Genomic DNA, 21,067 nt, shown 5'->3' with positions numbered 1-21,067 from the left:
TTTGTTTGGGTTTAATTGTAATTGCAATATTGAAATTAGAATGAAAAATGTTTTTTTTTTGTCAAGATAAACAATCATTTTACCTGGCGAAGCCGTGCGTAAAATGAATTTCGGCGTTTCTCTTAAAAAAATTACTTGTTTAGTGGAAAAAAAAACCTTTTGTTAGTTAACTCCCAATTTTTTCTCAAGAACGGGCAATCCATGAATAATGTAATTGCTCCAAATAAAAAGCATTTTGATAAAATATAAGAATTTGCAATTACAACCTTTCATACCTTTAGTTTCATTGATAAAAATAATATGGACTCGTCCACTGTCCAGATTGAAGGTCGTTAAAGTTACTGTAAAGAGGAAAACCAATTATATTATACACTTTAAAGGTAAACTAATAATAACATTAATTACTTAAGCCAATCAAATTGCGCAACTTTCCATAACAATGACCGGTCCACATCATTATAAGTGATAGTGGTAATTTGGGTAGGGAGAAAATGGTAGAAATTTAAGTTCATTTTTTGTAAAAACGACTGAAAATTTGTAAACCAAATGTTTTGATATTATTTGATAAACATGCGGCTCTGTATTGGTACAATTTTCGCATCTCTCGGTTGTGTATTTCATGCAATAAAAAGTGTGGTCTCCAAAAGTCAACATAATTGTTGACCTTATACAGAAAATTAGCTCTATTAAAAGTTTTACTTTTTAACAAAACATACATTTATACAATGTAAAATCATTTCTCAGCACACTTAAAAAAAAATCTTTCTGATTGGTTAAGTAGTTTTGTCAAAAAAAGCAATGAAATGAACTATGGTATAGCAAACATCGAATTCCCTCACAGAATGTTATCACACACTATAATGTATACAAGTTACATATGCATCTCTCTATTTTCCTGTTCATCAACGTATTATGGGGAAGTCATTTTTTACTGAGTTTTCCTAATTTTACATTGTGAAAAGGAACATTGAGTTGATGTACTTATTACACTGGTTCAAATGATTTGTATTAAAAGTCACATTAACCAATGCATGTAATCATACTAAACTAAGTCCTGTATGTACTTCTGTTTTAAATATTTATAACGAAACTATAAAGTATTATTGACAAATGATATTTTAGTCAGTGGTTGTCGATTTTAAAGTAATTAACTTTCCAGTTTGTTGCCGAAGTTTACAGGATCGTGTACATTGATAAGCAATAAACAAAGTACACTGATTATCATATTTTTGTAAAATCTTTTCTATGCGTTCCAATTTGTTAATCAAACTGCCCTTAACAGTTTTTAGCTGATTCAGTCTATGGAAGAAGCGTATCGATAAAAACTGTTCTTATATCACATAGCGATATTGTCTAATATCAATTGTAATTTCATTTATGTTTCATTTATTCAACAATTCAATTTTCTCGTTTAAATACACCTTGCTTGTTATTACATAAAATAATTCATGGAAATTTTACAGCAGACGTATGTCGTGTTAAATGTCACCCTGTTTTCAAAAAAGAGTCATTACTTTATACCGAGAAATCTGCTTTTCTTCGTACAAATGCTAACATTCGTCTGAAATTTCCCACAATGCAACTCGTTGATATAAGACAATATCGCTCGTTGATATAAGAAAAGTTTTTATCGAATTGCTTCTCCCACAGACTGTGATTTGTTGTACTAATATCATTTTTTTAGGAATCTGTTATTTCTATTTACCTTTCAGTGCATATTTGTTTTTATTTATTCTTTCATCACGATTTTTCACTCGCGCTTTAATCTGACCGAAATTGTAGTTAAGCTAATTGCATGGTGGAAAATGTTGCAGTAGTATATTTATGAATATATCGATAATATTAAGGAATTTCTTTCACAAGAAAGTTCACGCAAACTTGTTTTATAGTAAAACAGTATGATAGCTATTAAACATGTTCCACTTTTTTAAGTTTTCATGATAAATGATTCCTAATTTTCTTACATTATCACCGTCAAAGCAGTTTATTTCATAATTTAAAAGATGGAAATCCTTAAATTTACCTCGTGTCTTTAAATTAAGCAACAACAGTGATTTATAATCTTTACATATGATTTACACATAGAGTGGTATGAAGCAGGTACCTTCTTTTTATGGTACACACTTTCAAAACTATTTCTTACGTTTTATCAAAATTTCATTTAGGGATTATTGACTGAGAACTCAAGCTACTAATGAACTTGATAGTTTTGTTGGTTAAATAACTCGATCATGTACTTGATAATCAATCGTCACTGTATCATATAGCACGTGAAAAATATGTGAGTTGATGTTAGTTGTTTTCATATTAATTTTCGTTGGGATCTAATTGCTAATTTTACTTTGTCGTAACAAGTGTAAAATATATTGGTGGAATAAATGATCACTTTCAGAACCTATAGACACTATCTAGCTTCCAGTGTACGTTTGTTTAAATCACGAGTTTTCTTTTGCACTTGCGCTGTGGGGTTCTGGAGTTCCAGCACAAGTGTTCGTTATCAAGGTTACCAAAAATGAACAAGGTATCGGCAAATAAAAGATCTGCGAATAAAAGTACGGGAAGGCAATAATTGAATAGCAGTACTTTTCTGTTAATTTAGATAAGATAAAGGATTTTCTTTTACAACTGAGTAAATATTCACTAATTCAAAAGTAAAACCGAGCGAATCATTTACATCAACATATTATTTTTTCTTTGATTTGCAGCACCGTATGAGTTCAATGCCGTTCACTTCTGAAAAGACTAGTGATTTTGGAATGACCTTAGTGTAATATAACGCAGGCAAACACTGAATGACCAATTGATAACATATATATATATATATATATATATATCTTCCACAATTTGAAAAATTCAGCACGTTACTACATGTCCATACCTTCATAGATTCGATCAAAGGTTCCCGTATGTATGTATGTACTGGTAGATTCCTCCGTTATTCGGATCAACCCTCGAGAGCTGCGAGGGTACAGTGGAATCCGTGTACACTCCCTTTCATGATTAATGGATTATTTGTTTTTGTTTTAAGGGATTAACTTAACATTTCTTTTATGATATTTTATTTTGTTTCATGATTTACGCGCAAAACACATCTTCTACATTCCAAATATTTCTCTTGAATTTGTTTTATATTTTATCATTTTATTATTGTCTTAGTTTAAAATTTCAAAATGAAACACATGGCTGTCATGCAGCTATTTTACTTTTTATTTTTTTGTGTAGATAAATACCATTGAAATATTTGAAACATTGATAAGCCTTATAGGCTGCACTTTGTAAATACAGCTGTTTTTCAAAACACGCTTCTTTGGTATGATCTTGAATATTCATAGAACATTAATTTTGTTTACATACTGGTTCCCAGTTATGCTTTCTGTGTTCCATCTCACAGACACATAACTTGGGAATGTTACCAGTAAATATACATGTGCATATTGTTTACATTGAAATCTGTGGTAACCTTTCATTCGAGGTAGGGGTAGTTAAGAAAATAAGTGTTAGTTTAAACTCTGAGAAGTTCAGGGCATATAAACGTTGAAAATATGCCACACAGCCCTATATTTTGACCTTTGAAAAAAAATGTGGTGCATATGAACTTTCAATTCTAGGATAAGATTTTTTTCAAAACTTCATAATAAAAGTGGTACAGTTTTAGCCGTAAAAGGATTTCCTATGGGAAATTGAATTGTCAATATTTACAGAAATGCTACCTATATAGAGTGAAAAAGGGGAACATTCAGAATTTAACCAAATTTGCTTTTTTTTCACAGATTTTAAAGAAATTAACTCAAATATGAAGTTTTTTTAAATACTTAATGAATATTGATAGAATCTTGGGCCTTAAATAGGATGACTCAGCATAAATTCACACTTTACAGTATGCGTAGTCTACTTTAAGTCCTGGATACAAAATTAATTCATAATATTTGCATATTTGTAAATTAAATTGTTAAGAAGTGCTTATAGTTACTCTTCGCAGTCATTGAAACTCATAGAACCTTCCTGAATATTTTTTTTATGGGATGTTTGTGTCCTTTCGATAACCCAAAGGTAAGCCGCAACACCTAAATCTGCTTTTTTGTCGCCGCGGCATAATACATACAAGCTAGAAAAACAAAAAATATCTCAACAAAACTTAGTGTGTTCTTCCCTGAATATGTACTAAGATATTCTAAATTACTAGAAACAGCAGAATGATTTAGGAAATTTGAGGCCCCAGGGGCAAAACACATAGATAATTGCCTAGCCCCTGGGTCATAAAACCAATAATTTAACTTGTAAATGCTATGATTTTATGATTTTGAAGTTCTTGATATAGAAAACAATAACTATGCTTGGAAGTTATGCAAAAATCAGATGTTAGCAGTCATCTCTATAACATTTTAAGTGAATTTATATCTCAGACTGGTATCTGCAACCATACAACTATTGCAAACATGGCTTTGTTTGAACACTTCTAGTATATATATTAGCTAAATTGTGTCAGATATATGGTTACAGATGATACTGTTGTGACAAGAATTCTAAATTGACCATTTGAAACAGAAAATGTGTACTTTAATTGACAAATAGGCATACAGTAAGATGTGGACTGGAGATAGAGGCTGGATTGGATACTTTATATTATCTTGAATGTTGTAATGATTGAATGCTAAACATTACATTTATAGTATTCTGATATGCTTTCAATATGTTATCAAAACAGTTTTAAACAGGTTCTAGGCATTTTTTATCAGAAAATATGCAAATAGGGTAAGCTGGCAATAATTAAAATCTTGTTTTCAAATTCTTCAAAAAATTGAAACAGGAGAGGGGATATGAAATGTACAGTAAAGAAAACTTAGAGTATACGCAGTGTTTTCTTTAAGGCTAGTATAATTCTGATAAATGAATATTAATGTGAGAAAAACTGATTTTAGAGAGTTTTCTATTTTAATAAATGTTTGTATAGGTTGCACTTTGTAAATACAGCTGTTTCGCAAAACACGCCTCTTTTGGGGAGATCTTGAATATTCATAGAAAATAATTTTGTTTACATACTGGTTCCCAGTTATGCTTTCTGTGTTCCATCTCACAGACACATAACTTGGGAATGTTACCAGTAAATATACATGTGCATATTGTTTACATTGAAATCTGTGGTAACCTTTCATTCGAGGTAGGGGTAGTTAAGAAAATAAGTGTTAGTTTAAACTCTGAGAAGTTCAGGGCATATAAACGTTGAAAATATGCCACACAGCCCTATATTTTGACCTTTGAAAAAAATTGTGGTGCATATGAACTTTCAATTCTAGGATAAGATTTTTTTCAAAACTTCATAGTAAAAGTGGTACAGTTTTAGCCGTAAAAGGAGTTCCTATGGGAAATTGCATTGTCAATATTTACAGAAATGCAACCTATAGCATTGTTTATGACCGTGTTTATGATAGAAGGAGAAAACATCAGAAATTATTTTTGTCATTAAGGTGCAATTAAAAAGCATTTAAGTAAAAATATTTGGGTAAATATGTATTTATTTAAACTGTTTTACAGAATTTTATCAATTTAAAATTTGTATTAATACGAAATGGACAATATAACATAAACACTAACAATAAACAGTACCTTGAAGTTAACACTTACAAATTTGGAACAATCAGATCCCATTTTTCCGTCCAGTTAGTATGATAGAAACAATTGACCATCTCCATATAACATGTGTTTGTAACATTATTGTAACTAGCAGCACAACATCCATTTGTTTGGCAGTGTACAGCACATTGTTTTACTGATATTATGCTCAACTTCTCATCTATAATTGAAGTGAATCTTTTATACTGTTCTACTTTAAAATGACCCTTTTGTCTTTGTAGAAAGCTATCAGTTGTTGGTATTTTAAAAGACATAAGACATACATAAACAAGGATTATCATATTAAAATTTCTTTAACAACCTCGAGATGCACAGGCAAGGAATTCAATTGACAAGACAGTTGTATACTTGTTAAAATCGATCAAGGATGATAATTGGATAATTATATTAAAAGATCTTTCAATGATTGGTGAATTTGGAAGATTAACCAAATACTCGTTGATAAATAAAGGAGAAGATACGATTTAGAATTTACACTTTACAATATTTTTTGATGAATTGTACAAAAATTAGCAGCACAAATTCCTTTGTTTGTTTAAAAAATATGATCTTCTTCAAAGGTTACGAATTTTATTTTAATAAATTTGAACGAACTCGTCTAACATGTCTAACCTTTACTTAATGTCAACAAGGTATATAAATATTAACAAACGTATGATAGCACCGTTACTGCATGTAATTTTTCTAATACGTGTTTTGAACTTATTTTCATACTTATTTTATGATTTATTTTTTGGTTGTATTTTTTGTTTTTTGCCGAATTTTGCCAAATTTTTGGAATTTTAAAAGCTTTTCAACTTTGTACTTGTTTGGCTTTTTTAGCTCACCTGGCTCAAAGGGGCAAGTGAGCTTTTCTCATCACTTTGCGTCCGTCGTCGTCCTGCGTCCGTCGTCGTTAACTTTTACAAAAATCTTTTGCTCTAAAACTAGTGGGCCAAATTTAACCAAACTTGGCCACAATCATCATTGGGGTATCTAGTTTGAAATGTGTCCGGTGATCCCTCCAACCAACTAAGATGGCCGCCATGGCTAAAAATAGAACAATGGGGTAAAATGCATTTTTTTTGCTTATATCTCTGAAACCAAAGCATTTAGAGCAAATCTGACATGGGGTAAAATTGTTTATCAGGTCAGGATCTATCTGCCTTGAAATTTTCAGATGAAACGGACAACCCATTGTTGGGTTACTGCCCCAGAATTGGTAATTTTAAGGAAATTTTGCCGTTTTTGGTTATTATCTTGAATATTATTATTTATTTTAGATAGAAGTAAACTGTAAACAGCAATAATATTCAGGAAAGTAAGATCTTCAAATAAGTCAAATGACCAAAATGGTCAGTTCACCCCTTAATACCGCAGTCCCACTAGGGACTACGACCAGTGAAAAAATGCAAATTTTGATGATCGTAGTACGATCGTGTAGATCGCAGTAAGGTTGTATTACGGTCGTGATGAGCGTGGCAAACTTTGAACATGGTGCGGTCGTGGCGAAATCAGGTCGTAGTAGAAGCGTAGTGAGAGCGCACTAAGATCGTAGTAAGATCGCAAAGGTCGCTGTACCATCGCAGCGAGAGCGTAGAGAAAGCTTGATTATATTCGAAGAAACTGCGCTACGATCTGACAGCGACGATATTACGACCTCACTACGACTATTACGTTCTCACCGCGACCTAACTACGCATCGTCTACGACTATACCACGCTGTTCACGACCATAGTACGATTCTAGCACGCCCTTACCGTCCTCATCACGCTCTTCTTACGACCTGACTACATTCATACTACGATCATCATTATCATTGTCATTTCACATAAAATATATTAAAAACTCTCCAGGTTTTGTTTGTATGTAATTGGGACTTCTTGTCCTTTTTTTCAAACGGCTCAACCATGCTTCTCGTTTTAATATAGATTAGACCGTTGGGTTTCCCGTCTGAATGGTTTCACACAAGTAATTCTGGGGGGCCTTTATAGCTTGCTGTTAGGTGTGAGCCAATGCTCCGTATTGAAGACCGTACCTTGGCCTATAATGGTTTACTTTTAAAAATTGTTAATTGGATGGAGAATTGTTTCATTGGCGATCATACCACATCTTCCTATATCTATTGTGTCATCTCTGCTATCGTTTACTAAAATATCGTCGTTTCAGCTTTATGGACCAGCAATAGGTTGTAATTTAGGTTGGATTGGTCGATCCGACATCTCAACTTGATCAGGATTTGTTTCTTTCAGAGGACCCTCTTTCTCTATTTTAACCCCTACCACCACGCCCACATGTTCTAGTAGATTTTGGTGGCATGACTATTGTTTTCGAGAAATCTTCGTATTAATCAGAAATAGAAGGAATGGAACTATATTGATATGGAACACTATGTTGACGTTATTGCTGAGAGCGTAGTAAGATCGCGGTATGAACGTAGTATGATTGTAGTAGAAGCTTGGTAAGATCGTGTTGCACTCGGATAACTCGTGGTATAGTCGTAGTGAGAACGTGATGAGCGTAGAAAGATTTTGATAAGCGTAGTGAGGTCGCAGAATAAGCGCGCGGTGAGAACGTGGTATAATCGTAGCGGGATCGTTGTAAAAGCGTAATGAGGACGTAGTAGCATCGGAAAAGCAACGAACATTTACATTTTCGTTCCGCTCATACCGCGACCTCACTACGATCTGATTTTATTTTAGATCGCGGTGAGCGTGGTGCGATCGTGGTCTAGTAGGACTGGGGCTTAAGGAGTTATTGCCCTTTATAGCAAATTTTTGTCAATTTTTCGTCAATTTTTGTTATCTTGTACAAAAATCTTCTCCTCTAAAACTACTAAGACAAATTTAACGAAACTGTTTAACAATCATCATTAGGGTATGTAGTTTTAAAAATGTGTCCGATGACCCTGCTTGCGAACCAAGATGGCCGACATGGCTAAAAATAGGACATAGAGTAAAATGCAGTTTTCTGTTAAAATCTCAGAAACCAAAGCATTTAAAGCAAATCTGACGAAAATAAATTTGTTCGTTAGGTCAAAGTCTATCTGCCGTGAAATTTTCAGACCAATCAGGCAACCCGTTGTTGGGTTGCTGTCCCGGAATTGGTAATTTTCAGAAAATTTTACAGCTTTTGACTATCTTGAATATTATTATAAATAGAGATAAACTGTAAGCAGCAATAATGTACAGCAGAGTAAGACTTACAAATAAGTCAACATGATGAAAATGGTCAATTAACCCCTTATGGAGTTATTGCCCTTTATAGTCAATTTTAAACAATTTTCATAAATTTGTAAATTTTGTAAATTTTTATTCGTTTATGATATGCACGCAGACCAAGGTGAGCGACACAGACTCTTTAGAGCCTCTAGTTACTATTTTTTATCTGAGCTTCATTGATTAGTTTTATGTAGAAGAAACGTGCGTCTGGCTTATTAAATTATAAGCCTGGTATCTTTGATAACTATTTTAATATGACGTGCTTCTTTCGCTTCGCAAATTAGCCCATGCTGTAAATCCATTAAAATTTGTTTGCACATGCGTATATTAACTATTGCATAATAATGAATTTTATCAAATTGGCATGCATTTAATATATTTTCTTAATTTAAAACACTTTCAAAGGCCGTTTCGTAAAAACTACAGTCCACATCACTCTTAAAACTTTGCAGTATTGTTTCACTTATATATAGGTACTTATTGCATAAAAAATTCATTTTGCACCATGGACCTCATTTGGACCCAAAATCTGATCATATATATCTTTTCAGACAGATATACACGATCAGATTAATTTCAGAAAATTGTCAACTTTTAGTACGAATCTTAGTTATTAGGGCAGAGCGAGGCTTACGGAGCCCTTCAAAACATAAGGCAAACCATAACACAAACATTAAACTTAAATTCCTCAAACACACCACATATTGTAAGGAAAAGTGAGGTTACAAGAAATCAAACTACAGCCTAATATTCCTGTGTTACAATATTCAGTAGATAAAGACATCAGTGTTCAAATTGCAGGACGAAAATTATACAAATGTCATAGATTTCAATCCAATTTAAATAATTAGAATTTAAACAAAACCCAACTAATTAGTAGTTCTTAACAGTACACATCAAAGTAATTGCATTAAGGATATTTGATACGTGCGACCGATTACGAGATTTTAATTATTCAACTCTTGTTTTAGAATCTTTATTTCAATTCGATTTTCGTAATTGTAATACGATGACTTATAGATATTACAGTTGATTACATCTGCATGCGTTTGTGTCTGTGGTAGATAATCGTCTAAATTGCAGTCATACCTCATCGCCTTATTTTAATATATTTTTTTCGTTTTAAAAGTTTTAACAAGTAGATTTTGCAATTTAAACTTTCAAGATTTTTTTTTAATGTCTTCGTTATGTTTTTGACTTTGCATATGAACTTTCATTTATATTCCTTTCTATGTATTACCTTTGCATACACGTTTCGTCTGTTTGCAGAACATTGGTTTTGCTTTGCCGTTACTATGAAACCTACTGAGAAACAAAGCAGATGATATTGCAGTGTACAACAACCTTTCAGTTTTTTAACAAGAATTACCCAATTCAAGCAGCTGAGTGCGAGGTGTTATTTACTGTTAAACTCTATTTTACCTTACAAAAAAAGTTATTTACTTGAAGCAATGAATGTTTACGTTAGCATACATTATTCTTCCCAGCGTACCTATTATTATCTAGTTGTGTCAGTTTCACTCCTTGAAAAATAATAAGTGTACTTATGTTGAAAAGCAGCCACTGGGTTGATGTCACTGCTGCTGGAGATTTATTTCCCCCAGGGTATCACAAGCCCAGTAGTCAGCACTTTTTGTGCTGACATGAATTGTCTTTGATATGATTAATTTTTTGAATTTTTTCAAATACTAAGGCTTTTCTACCTTAGACATAGATTACCTTAGCTGTATTTGACAAAACTTTTAGGAATTTTGGTCCTCAATGCTCTTTAACTTCGTACTTTATTTGGCCTTTTTAACTTTTTTGTATTCGAGCGTCACTGATGAGTCTTTTGTAGACGAAACGCGCGTCTGGCGTATATACTACATTTAGTCCTGATATCTATGATGAGTTTATTTACAACCACTGGGTCGATGCCACTGCTGGTGGAGATTTATTTTCCCGGGGGTATCACAAGCCCAGTAGTCAGCACTTTTTGTGATGATATGAATTGTCATTGATATGGTTATATTTATAAATTTACTGTTAACAAATTTTTGATTTTTTTGAAATACTAAGGCTTTTCTACCTCAGGCATAGATTACCATAGCTGTATTTGGCAAAACTTTTAGGAACTTTGGTCCTCAATGCTCTTCAACTTCGTATTTTATTTGACCTTTTTAACTCTTTTGGATTCGAGTATCACTGATGAGTCTTTTGTAGACAAAACGCGCGTTAGGCATATATATTAAATTTAGTCCTGATATCTATGATGAGTTTATTTACAACCACTGGGTCGATGTCACTGCTGGGGGAGATTTATTACCCCGAGGGTATCATAATCCCAGTAGTCAGCACTTTTTGTGCTGACATGAATTGTCATTGATATGGTTATATTTATAAATTTACTGTTAACAAATTTTTGAATTTTTTGAAATACTAAGGCTTTTCTATCTCAGTCATAGATTACCTTAGCTGTATTTGGCAAAACTTTTAGGAATTTTGGTCCTCAATGCTCTTTAACTTCGTACTTTATTTGGCCTTTTTAACTTTTTTGAATTCGAGCGTCACTGATGAGTCTTCTGTAGACGAAACGCGCGTCTGGCGTATATACTAAATTTAGTCCTGATATCTATGATGAGTTTATTTACAATACATTTGCAAATTGTCAATTAACAGGTGATAATAGAAATAGCAAAAATACCGAACTATGAGGAAAACTCAAAACGGAAAGTGCCAGTGAGCTTTAAATCATATAAGCACTTATTGTGTTTAGACAATGCATTTTTTTTTCTTTAGTCATTTGTTTCAATTGAAAATGACGATGATGATAATGTGATGTATAGTCTAAGGCATTCCAGCATAGATTCTGAACAAGTAAAAATGTCTCTTATACCAACATTCTATCCAAGAAATTGTGACAAATAAATCATATGTCACAAATAAATGGATAGTCGTTATCAGTACATTCACGGTCGTCCCATAGATATTCACCACTGAAATAACGGTAAATCATACAATCCTGACCACTACCGGAGTTATCAGGTCTGTTAGGACCCCAATAATCAAGTAAAATATTCTCCATTGGGTTATTCCATGTCCAGTTACCCTCTTTTCCTTCATCAGAACCGTCGATCCAAACATAATTAACCCCTTCTGAAAGCATAAACATAATTCAGAAACATAAGTTGAATATCTAAATCATTGTTAATTAAATTTGATTTTGTGTATAAATTTGATTGCTCATAATACAAAAAAGTAAGGTTAAAACGAGTCGTGATCATTTATTCGTCACGGTGTAAGCACGATAATGAAAAAAAACATTGATACCTAAACAATCGTAATGTCCATACATTGTGCTGGCTAAGCAATGTCTGAATGAACTATTTGTGTTTATAACTTAATTCTGTATGTTAGTACAGGGCTTGAGTTTCCTGTCATGATTTCCTTGATGACGAATTGACCTATAAGAAATTATCATATTGGTCTAACGGATGAGCAATCATCAAAACAGTCATTTGCAGTATTAAATCCATTCTCCTTTCTCAGAATGGGACTAATGACCGAATTTTTATCTGCTATCTGCTTTGCTATAACTAATGGTCTTTCACTTCCCCTTTATAATTATTCTAACATTTCTTCTTGTTATGAACTGTTACTTATGTTCTACGATAACATTATAGAAGTATAATCTATAAGTGTACGGATCATGACATTTGGACTGAGTGTAGATTCGCATGGCATATGATGCATGAGTAGACGATGACACTTAACTGGTTGTGCTCCTTTGAGAGTTATTGTGATTCGCAGATTTTATGTGTTTATGTTACCTAAATTTTTGTCTTAATCGATTATTCAGATTTAAACATCAGTGAACTACTAACATACTAAGGGTTTTCTACCTCAGGAATAGATTACTTTATAGCTGTATTTGGCCAAACTTTTAGGAATTTTGGTTCTCAATATTCTTCAACTTCGTACATTATTTGGCCTTTTGAACTGTTTTTGATTCGAGCGTCAATGATGAGTCTTTTGTAGACGAAATGCGCGTCTGGCGTAAATATTTTTTTTATCCTGGTATCTATGATGAGTTTACTTAATTTACTTAATAAAAAACTCATTACGATATTATATTTAAAAAAGCAGATTATATTAAAGTGAAGCTTCCTTAGTTTTGAAGTTTATAAGAGTTCTTTAAATGTGTATGCATTGAAAACGTGTATGGAGTAATAATATTGAAATAAAAATGTTTGTCGGAAACATATTTGGTGTATTCAAAATGTCTCAGAATAGTTGTAACAACAACTGTAAGTATTTGTTTTTTTTTATATTTATATACTTTGGTTGTTAAGATTAATGCAATCAATCCTCTCCAAAACTAGTGCATTTATATGTACATTGTAATATAAAGTAATATTTCGTAGAAAAAACCTACCAGGTATGAGGCTTTTAAGTAACTCATCATCAGCAGGTTTCAAAACCTTGGCAAGATGTCCTCCGAAGGAAATACAGTGTGCCTATATGTACGAAAAAAAGAAAAATTTCATTGAAAACTGCAGTAAAATCATATCTATAGGTCATGCGTTTGAATGATCCTAATTATTCATCCGTACTGTATATACAACATAAGATTTGAATAAAAGATGGTTTTACCATGAGGTTTAATTGACACCACTTTTATTGGTATAAGTTCCCCATAAATCGATTTTGGTGAAATGGTGTATATTGTAATCGTGTATGATGCATTGGGTAGCAACTCTGTTGGAGCTCTCGTAAATTCAACTATTGCACCTTAAATAAAATGGAAAGATATGTTTATTTTTTCTTTGAATGCAATATATTAAACAATTGCAAATCAACAGTTTTGTGCAAAAAAAAGACATTTATTTTTTCTTAAATAGAATAATCGAATTTTAGTATTTTACATTTCAATTTATGAAACAGTATATAGTTTGCACTCCATGCTCTACCATTAAAGAAACCAACTAAAATAAGAACTAAACACGAAGATTATATGAAAAAGTGTTAATATAGTATTGCTCAAAAAAATAAATGAAAAATGTGTCCATGCAGATGCTGCCCCGGCTTACATATGACGTTCTAAAAGGACGTAACGGTAAAAGAACGGTAAATTAACTCATCATAGATACCAGGATTATTTTTTTATTCACGCCAGAGGCGCGTTTCGTCTACAAAAGACTCATCAGTGACGCTCGAATGCAAAAAAGTTAAATAGGCCAAATAAAGTACGAAGTTGAAAAGCATTCCTAAAAGTTTGGCCAAATACAGTATTAAGAGACGCCACCCACATTTGATCTTGATCTGATCATGAGGTAAATCAGCTCCATGATGCATTGTGTATAAGTATACATTATCTTCTTCTGACGCTGCAATTAATAACGTATTGAATCGAGACTACTTTTTGTATAACATATACCTGCAATTGAGATAAATTAAAAAAGAATAATTGTAAAAGTTGTTGAAATGATACAGTCCATGATTTCATCGTTTAGAATATTAACCAGGGTGGAAAAGGTATTTGTTTTATACAAGTAATATATGAAAGTTATTTTCCATTTGTTTGATTATGAAGTTTAAATTTTGAATTTTCTTCGGATGGTTTTTGTGATTTTACTTTCTTCTAACCATTTGGTCCGAATATTTTAAATCTGATAATCGTTTATTGGTGGATTTAACATGCATAAATAAAATTCAAAAATAAAAAAAAAAACAATGAATTAGGTAACCGCTTTTTGTGTTTCTTTATTAAATATTTGTTAATTTATACTGTGATTAAGATACTTGTGGTGCTTGTACAATCTGGCATTATTGTTTATGATATTCTCGTATTATTGTCTTTCATGTTTGCTTATGTGCTTTGTCTTTATGTCTGTTGGTGTTTATTCGATACATCTAGCGTTGCTCTGTACTTATACATCCCGTAATTTGCTATTGTAAAAACTTGTTTGTTGCTTGTCTTTCATTTTTGCATTGTGCTTTGTCTAAATGCCGTTTTATGTTTTTTGTTACATATATGACGTGGCTCTATAGTTACATGTAGCTTATACATCCCGACATTGTGTTATTGTACAATGGTAAATTTGTGTATTCTTGTCTTTAATTTTTGCTTATATAGCTAAATATGCTATTTTGTGCTTCATTGTGTTTATTTTAGTGATTAAGGTTATAATGTTAACTGCTGAATATTTGACATTTTTACCTATGTCTTTGTTTTGTTCACGCATCGATGTCAATAGAATGGAATTAGATGCGACTGTCATACAAGTGAGATGTTAAGCTAGCTATAAAACCAATGGTTAAATCCACCATTTTCTACCTAAATGGCTATACTAAGTCAGGAATATGACAGTTGTTATACATTCGTTCTATGTGTTTGATTTTGCCATTTAATTAGGAAATTTTCCTTTTGAATTTTCCTCGGAGTTCAGTATTTTGTTTATTTTCCTTTTTTTTATGTGTTTAACCTTTTAATTTTGCCATTTGAATTTTTTTGTTGTTTTACCTTTTCCATTCTTTTATAAGATTAAATATTTTTATAAATTTTGTTGGCTGTTGCTATATGTCATTTTAAAAGAAATTTATTTTAACAGTTAAAAAAGTAGAGGTTTTTTGGTCTAGTATGGTTCAGACTGGTTGAGTATTGTTCAGACCTTTGGTTAAGTATGGTTAGACTGGAAAAAAAGGTCGAGTACATGTCGAGAATGGGTTAAGACTGTTTCAGACTGGTCGAGTAATAAGATAAGGGTCAAGTACGATTCAGTACAGTCAAGTATGGTTCAGACTGGGGTCGAGTAATGTCAAGTAAAAGTAAGACCAATTCAGACTGGTCGAGTAAAAATCAGTACAGTCGATTACAGATATAGGCCATTTCAGATTTTAATGGTTTGTAGTGATACATATATATGTATTTATTGCTTGTACATGTACAAATGTACATGCATTGCCATCACGAGGAGTAAAATTATTTAGCTTTGAATTACGGCATATTTTTAATTATATTTCTAGAGATCATTGGGTACTGATTTTATTCAAGTTCATCATGTTCATCTTCCAAATTTTTAAAAGACTGTCAAACACAAGCTAAATTCACGTTGCATGTTATGTTTTAAACTACTTCTAACAAACATATTAATAGGCCTGAAAATCATTTTAAGCATGACATTATTTCCGTTTGCCTTTTCCATCAAACACCAAATATCAATTTTACTAAACGTTAAAATTGGAAAGTTAAAGCGCTCTGTTTTATCAACTGAATTGCCAATTGAAATCCATAGATAATGAACAAATTAAGGTAAAACAATAAGAGATGGAGATACAAATGATAACAAACACCAAACATTTCCAACTGAAAAGTTGGGCAAAAAAATGCAAATAAAAACCGATATAGTGAAAAGAAGTGTTCCGGAAGGTTCCCATTACCAAATATTTTAACACAACAAATCATTTCCAAGACCGAAACTATAACCATTCAACAACATAATTTGATAATCTTATTACACGTATGTCTATAAAATATTAAGTTAAAACATAACAAATGGCCTTTAAGAATATAATTCATTGTACTATTTCATGACTCACTTTTTGGAATTTGAATTTGACCAACACCAAATACGATACTACTAACTAAAACCCCGATAAACATGCCTACGAAAATACAAAACATGACATAGTCGTATCAACATGTTTACACCAACTTAATGATGAAGTGCTACTTTGGTCTTCAAACAGCATCAATAATGTATGCTCCAAATTCTCAAGTGTCAAAGAAAAAAGGAAAGAAGGACAAGTTGAGACTACAGAAAATGGTCACGAAATATATAAATAGACACAATAATTCATTCATTTGTTCACAATTCCTTTTGGTGTGTAATTATAGTTATGTGCAATTTATTTGTATGTTATCATATAATTTATTTGTATGTTATCATATAATTTATTTGTATGTTATCATATAATTTATTTGTATGTTATCATATAATTTATTAAATATTATTCATCACCTCTGCATCTGGCCATGTTTTTAGTTCATTGACGAATACTTTGGATCTGAAAATAGAGTAAATTTAATATATAGTTTTGTATTTATCAGAGCTTTACATCTTTTGGTGTCTTGTGGACAGTTACCATACCGTCTTTATTTATATTTATACACATATAGCAAATAGAATTAACAATTTCAGTTCTTATTCTTTTAAACTTATCTAATCGAAATCTTGGCAAAAATAAAAACTTCGCAAATAAATTTTGAGTTTACAGTATTTGAATATTAATATTTAGTTAAAGAAATGAGAAACATGTATCATGCCTAAGATATAAATAAACTCATCATATAGATACCAGAACTAAATTTAATATATACGCCAGACGCGCATTTCGTCTACAAAAAATCCAAAAAAGTTAAAAAGACCCCAAAAAGTACGAAGTTGAAGAGCATTGAGGACCAAAACAATCGCACTCTGCCAATTATTTTACAAAAAGTATAAAATGATGGGATAAAAGTGAAATCTGAATTGAATCCGACTAAACATTTACAAATTGATCTTGTTTACTGAATAATATGTAACAAGATAAAGGACTATTTGGATATTATTGTTCACCAAAATGAAGGGGGAAAATGCACTATTGGTTAAATTTTCAGTATAATAATAAGTGATGTGGTAAGATTGCTAATGAAATAACTATCCACCAAAGTTCAAATTGAGTGGATGTAAGCAGTTATGGGCAACCGTGTGGCCTTCAATAAATAGAAAGCTAATACCATATAGTGGACTAAAAAAGGCCCGACTTAAAAAAATAATTTATTAAAACAGTTCAATTGAGGAAACTAACGGCTGGATTTATTACAACACAATTTACCAAAATCAAATTTAAGGACACGAACCAGTGAACTACAGACTACTAACTACTAACAGAATGAATGTTGCAGGTTTTAAGTTGTTAGTTTGCGCTCAACCCTCTCCTTAACCAGGGACATTGGTGTTACAAAAACATAAGATATACTACGTTTTAAACCAATATAAACATGTTTTGGTGTAGTTTTCCAAACTAAACTATAATCCTGAATGCATTGGATTCTGAAAATGCGAATTGAAATGTGTAAATCATACATCTTCTATGTCTGAACTTTATCTGTATCACACAGGGGATTCATTTTGAACAGCTTTCGCTGTATAAACACGATCAGAATGGGTTCGGTTGAATGAAATACAAAATATGGTGATTCGATACATTACAATCTTGAATCCCATCCCCTCCTAAATTTGTATTTTTTTCCTTTCAACATTAAATAGAAAACAAAATTAGTGTCTTTGATCTGCGAAAAAATGACTTCTCCTTGTATGACTGTATTCAAAACAACAACACAATACTAAAAAAAAACAAAACAATAGCAGACATTATATTCTATGTATTCGATCTTTTTTTTTGGTAATTGTAATATTGGCAAGCGAACAACATATACTTTTTTCTAGCCACTTGATAAAAATCAAGAGCTTATAGTTATGAGTCTACGGGTCCAAACAAGCTTTCTGTGTGAAATCTTTAGTTTTCCTTTTTGGATTTAAAAACTTATACCAATGGGAAAATTGAAAAGAAAACTATCCTATTGGTTTGGGGTAGATAGGTCATAGTTGAAGGTAACCGTTACTGAAAACTAAAACAAAATAGATAAATAAACACACAAGTTTCTTTCTTTTTTAAAATACAGCTTACACCAAATATATGATTTCAGGATGAGGAGGAACAAAGTTGGATTAAGGACCAATAGGCAAAGGTTCATTTTAGTAATGATCCTTTTTTTTGTTATTTGATTGTTGTTACTTAAAATACAAAACAAAAATAATAATGAATGCTTTCTCGATGAACACTGTCAATTTTTTTCAGGCCAAATATCTGCTCAATATAATTGATTGATTTTATATGTTCAACGTTCAGTGACAAATATAGTTTAAACTTGTACTTCAGGGTCTTAAAACTTTAATGTCTTTTGAATTTATCCTTAAGTATTCTAATCGAAATTCTGTCAAATTGTGGTGAGATTGCACTGTAAACTGCTCAGAGTCTGGAAAGACCAGATTTTGTGCTCGACAAGTATAATCAAGCACACATTTTACTCGACAAGTCTCGACATTGTTTCGACAGTACTTAACTGTACCCGACTATGGTCTCGATTTTACTTCATAAGTCTGATTCAGAACTTGATGTTCTTAGTGTAGTCTGAAATGGTCTCGACCTGTCTCGACTAGTCTCCATAACTATCTTGATTCAGTCTCGACCAGTCTCGACCAGTCCCGACTAGTCTTGATCTTCATTTTTGGTTTTGACTGGTCTAAATGAACCCATATAACTTAATTTAATATAGATCTAATGAAATTCCAGTTGATTTTGTAGTTTAGTACAAAGATATGAAATAACTCATTTGATTAATAGGCAAAAAAAGTATTAAATTCAGATAGTCAGCTTTACTTTTTTCTATAACTTTTTCAAATCAACTTGGATATTCATAAAACAATGCAGCTATACAAATTTTTCATCCAGCTCAAGCGTGTGTCTAGCGTATACCTGTACACTACAAGCACGTAATACATACACTACAAGCGCGTTGAAAACACTACAGACTAGATAAGTTTAAGACACGTTTAGGGCATGTTGAAATCGCTTCGGAGTCGTTCGGCTTTAACTAAAACGTATGCGAGTGTGTTTGTAACAAACACCCCATTATAAAACGTCCAAGATACGTCTGGAACGCGTCTCAAATACGTTAAAGACACTTGTTTCCTTCTTAGCGTGCATTCCATTTACGTAAGACAAACGCCAGGCAGACGCCCACATACGTTTCTTTAACGCTCGATAAACGCTTAGGTACGCTTCTCGTACGCCAAATACACGTAAAGCTCGTCGTGCACACGTTACAGATATGATTGACAGGTTGAATGCATCCAAAAATACTAGCGTATTGGCAGCGTACATGATTTTTTAACATGCCCGGCGTATGTCGGAGCTATACGCTGATGTGTGACGCCGGTATTACAGAATGCCAGGTGTTTAAGTAGTTTGATTTATTGTTGCAAATGGGTAAAAAGCTAGAATTTGCAGTTCGGACTAAATTCAGATAGTACACTTTAATCGTTTTATAACTTTTTCAAATTATTATCTAGTAAAATATGTACTCGATTTTACTGGTACAGCACAAACTCTGGTCTATTCAGACTCTGAGCAGTTTGAAGTGTTGGCACATGTATCTTGGAATTAGTAAGGAGACATTATTTCTAATCATATCACTATTATTTTTTTTTTTGAAAGCTTTTGGTTTAACCCAATCTTGAGTATGAACTCCTATATTACTTTGTACCTGTTTGGCTTTATAAATATTTTGATATATGAGCGTCACTGATGAGTCTTATGCAAACGAAACGCGCGTCTGGCTTACTAAATTATAATCCTGGTACCTTAGATAACTATTACCACATTCATAGTAAACAAGCTTTCTGAGATGACCAAGGAGTGTTGTCTATAAGTAGTGAATACAAGTCATTTATATAACAAAGAAAAAAACAACCTTAAATCAAAATAATTAAACAAATTAAAATGTGTAGATTTAGAAAAGTAACACTTACAATATCGTATGTAATACTTCCCAACCAGATGAGGCTTCTACGTCAAAATAACAATGTGTTACATTAAAATAGCATGCATTTGTCGCTCCATTATAACTTGCAGCACAACATTTTGTCTTCTGACATTGAAGAGCACATTCTAATTTTGATGTGGTAATGTATGTTGGATTTGATAAAGACGGTAATTTTGTGTCCTTTTTAATCATGAAATTCTCAACATTTTCGGCAAAACTATCAAATAAATATTCCATTAAAAGTTGAATACAAATGAAATAAAAATTCATTTTTTCTGTTCGTTTTTATCAAGCAACATTTCACAAATGTTTGACAACACGAGGAAACATATGAAGAAAACTTATCAATGTATTAATTATTGACAATAATTGAGACAAGTGTATTCAAAATCATTCATTTAAACACAGAACAACTGTTTTCAATTTAAATGGCGATCGAACACGTTGCTAAATAGTTGTTCTTGTCGATGCCAGGAAATGAAGTAGACACTATATAGTGGATTGTGGCTAAGTACAGTTCAATAAAATATAAAGGAGTTAACGTATGGTGCAACTTATGAACAGGTTTTCTACACTATATAGCCGTTCATATTGACCTGAACGTCTT

The 21,067-nt window shown here is 32.1% G+C and overlaps 1 long non-coding RNA gene across 1 annotated transcript; it reads right to left on the bottom strand.

The window, feature by feature from the left end:
* Positions 1–9,972: 9,972 nt before the first annotated feature.
* LOC143062329 (uncharacterized) lies at positions 9,973–20,656 on the bottom strand. Its single transcript, XR_012974691.1, has 4 exons — positions 20,447–20,656; positions 16,832–16,877; positions 13,246–13,327; positions 9,973–11,966 (listed from the first exon to the last, which is right to left on the bottom strand). It is a non-coding gene; the product is annotated as an uncharacterized LOC143062329 (long non-coding RNA).
* Between the last annotated feature and the right edge of the window lie 411 nt (positions 20,657–21,067).

This window comes from Mytilus galloprovincialis, chromosome 2 (assembly GCF_965363235.1).
Source record: "Mytilus galloprovincialis chromosome 2, xbMytGall1.hap1.1, whole genome shotgun sequence".
Taxonomy (NCBI): Eukaryota; Metazoa; Mollusca; class Bivalvia; order Mytilida; family Mytilidae; genus Mytilus; species Mytilus galloprovincialis.
Note: the sequence above shows the minus strand (reverse complement) of the source record. Positions and strands in the feature narration are given on the sequence as shown.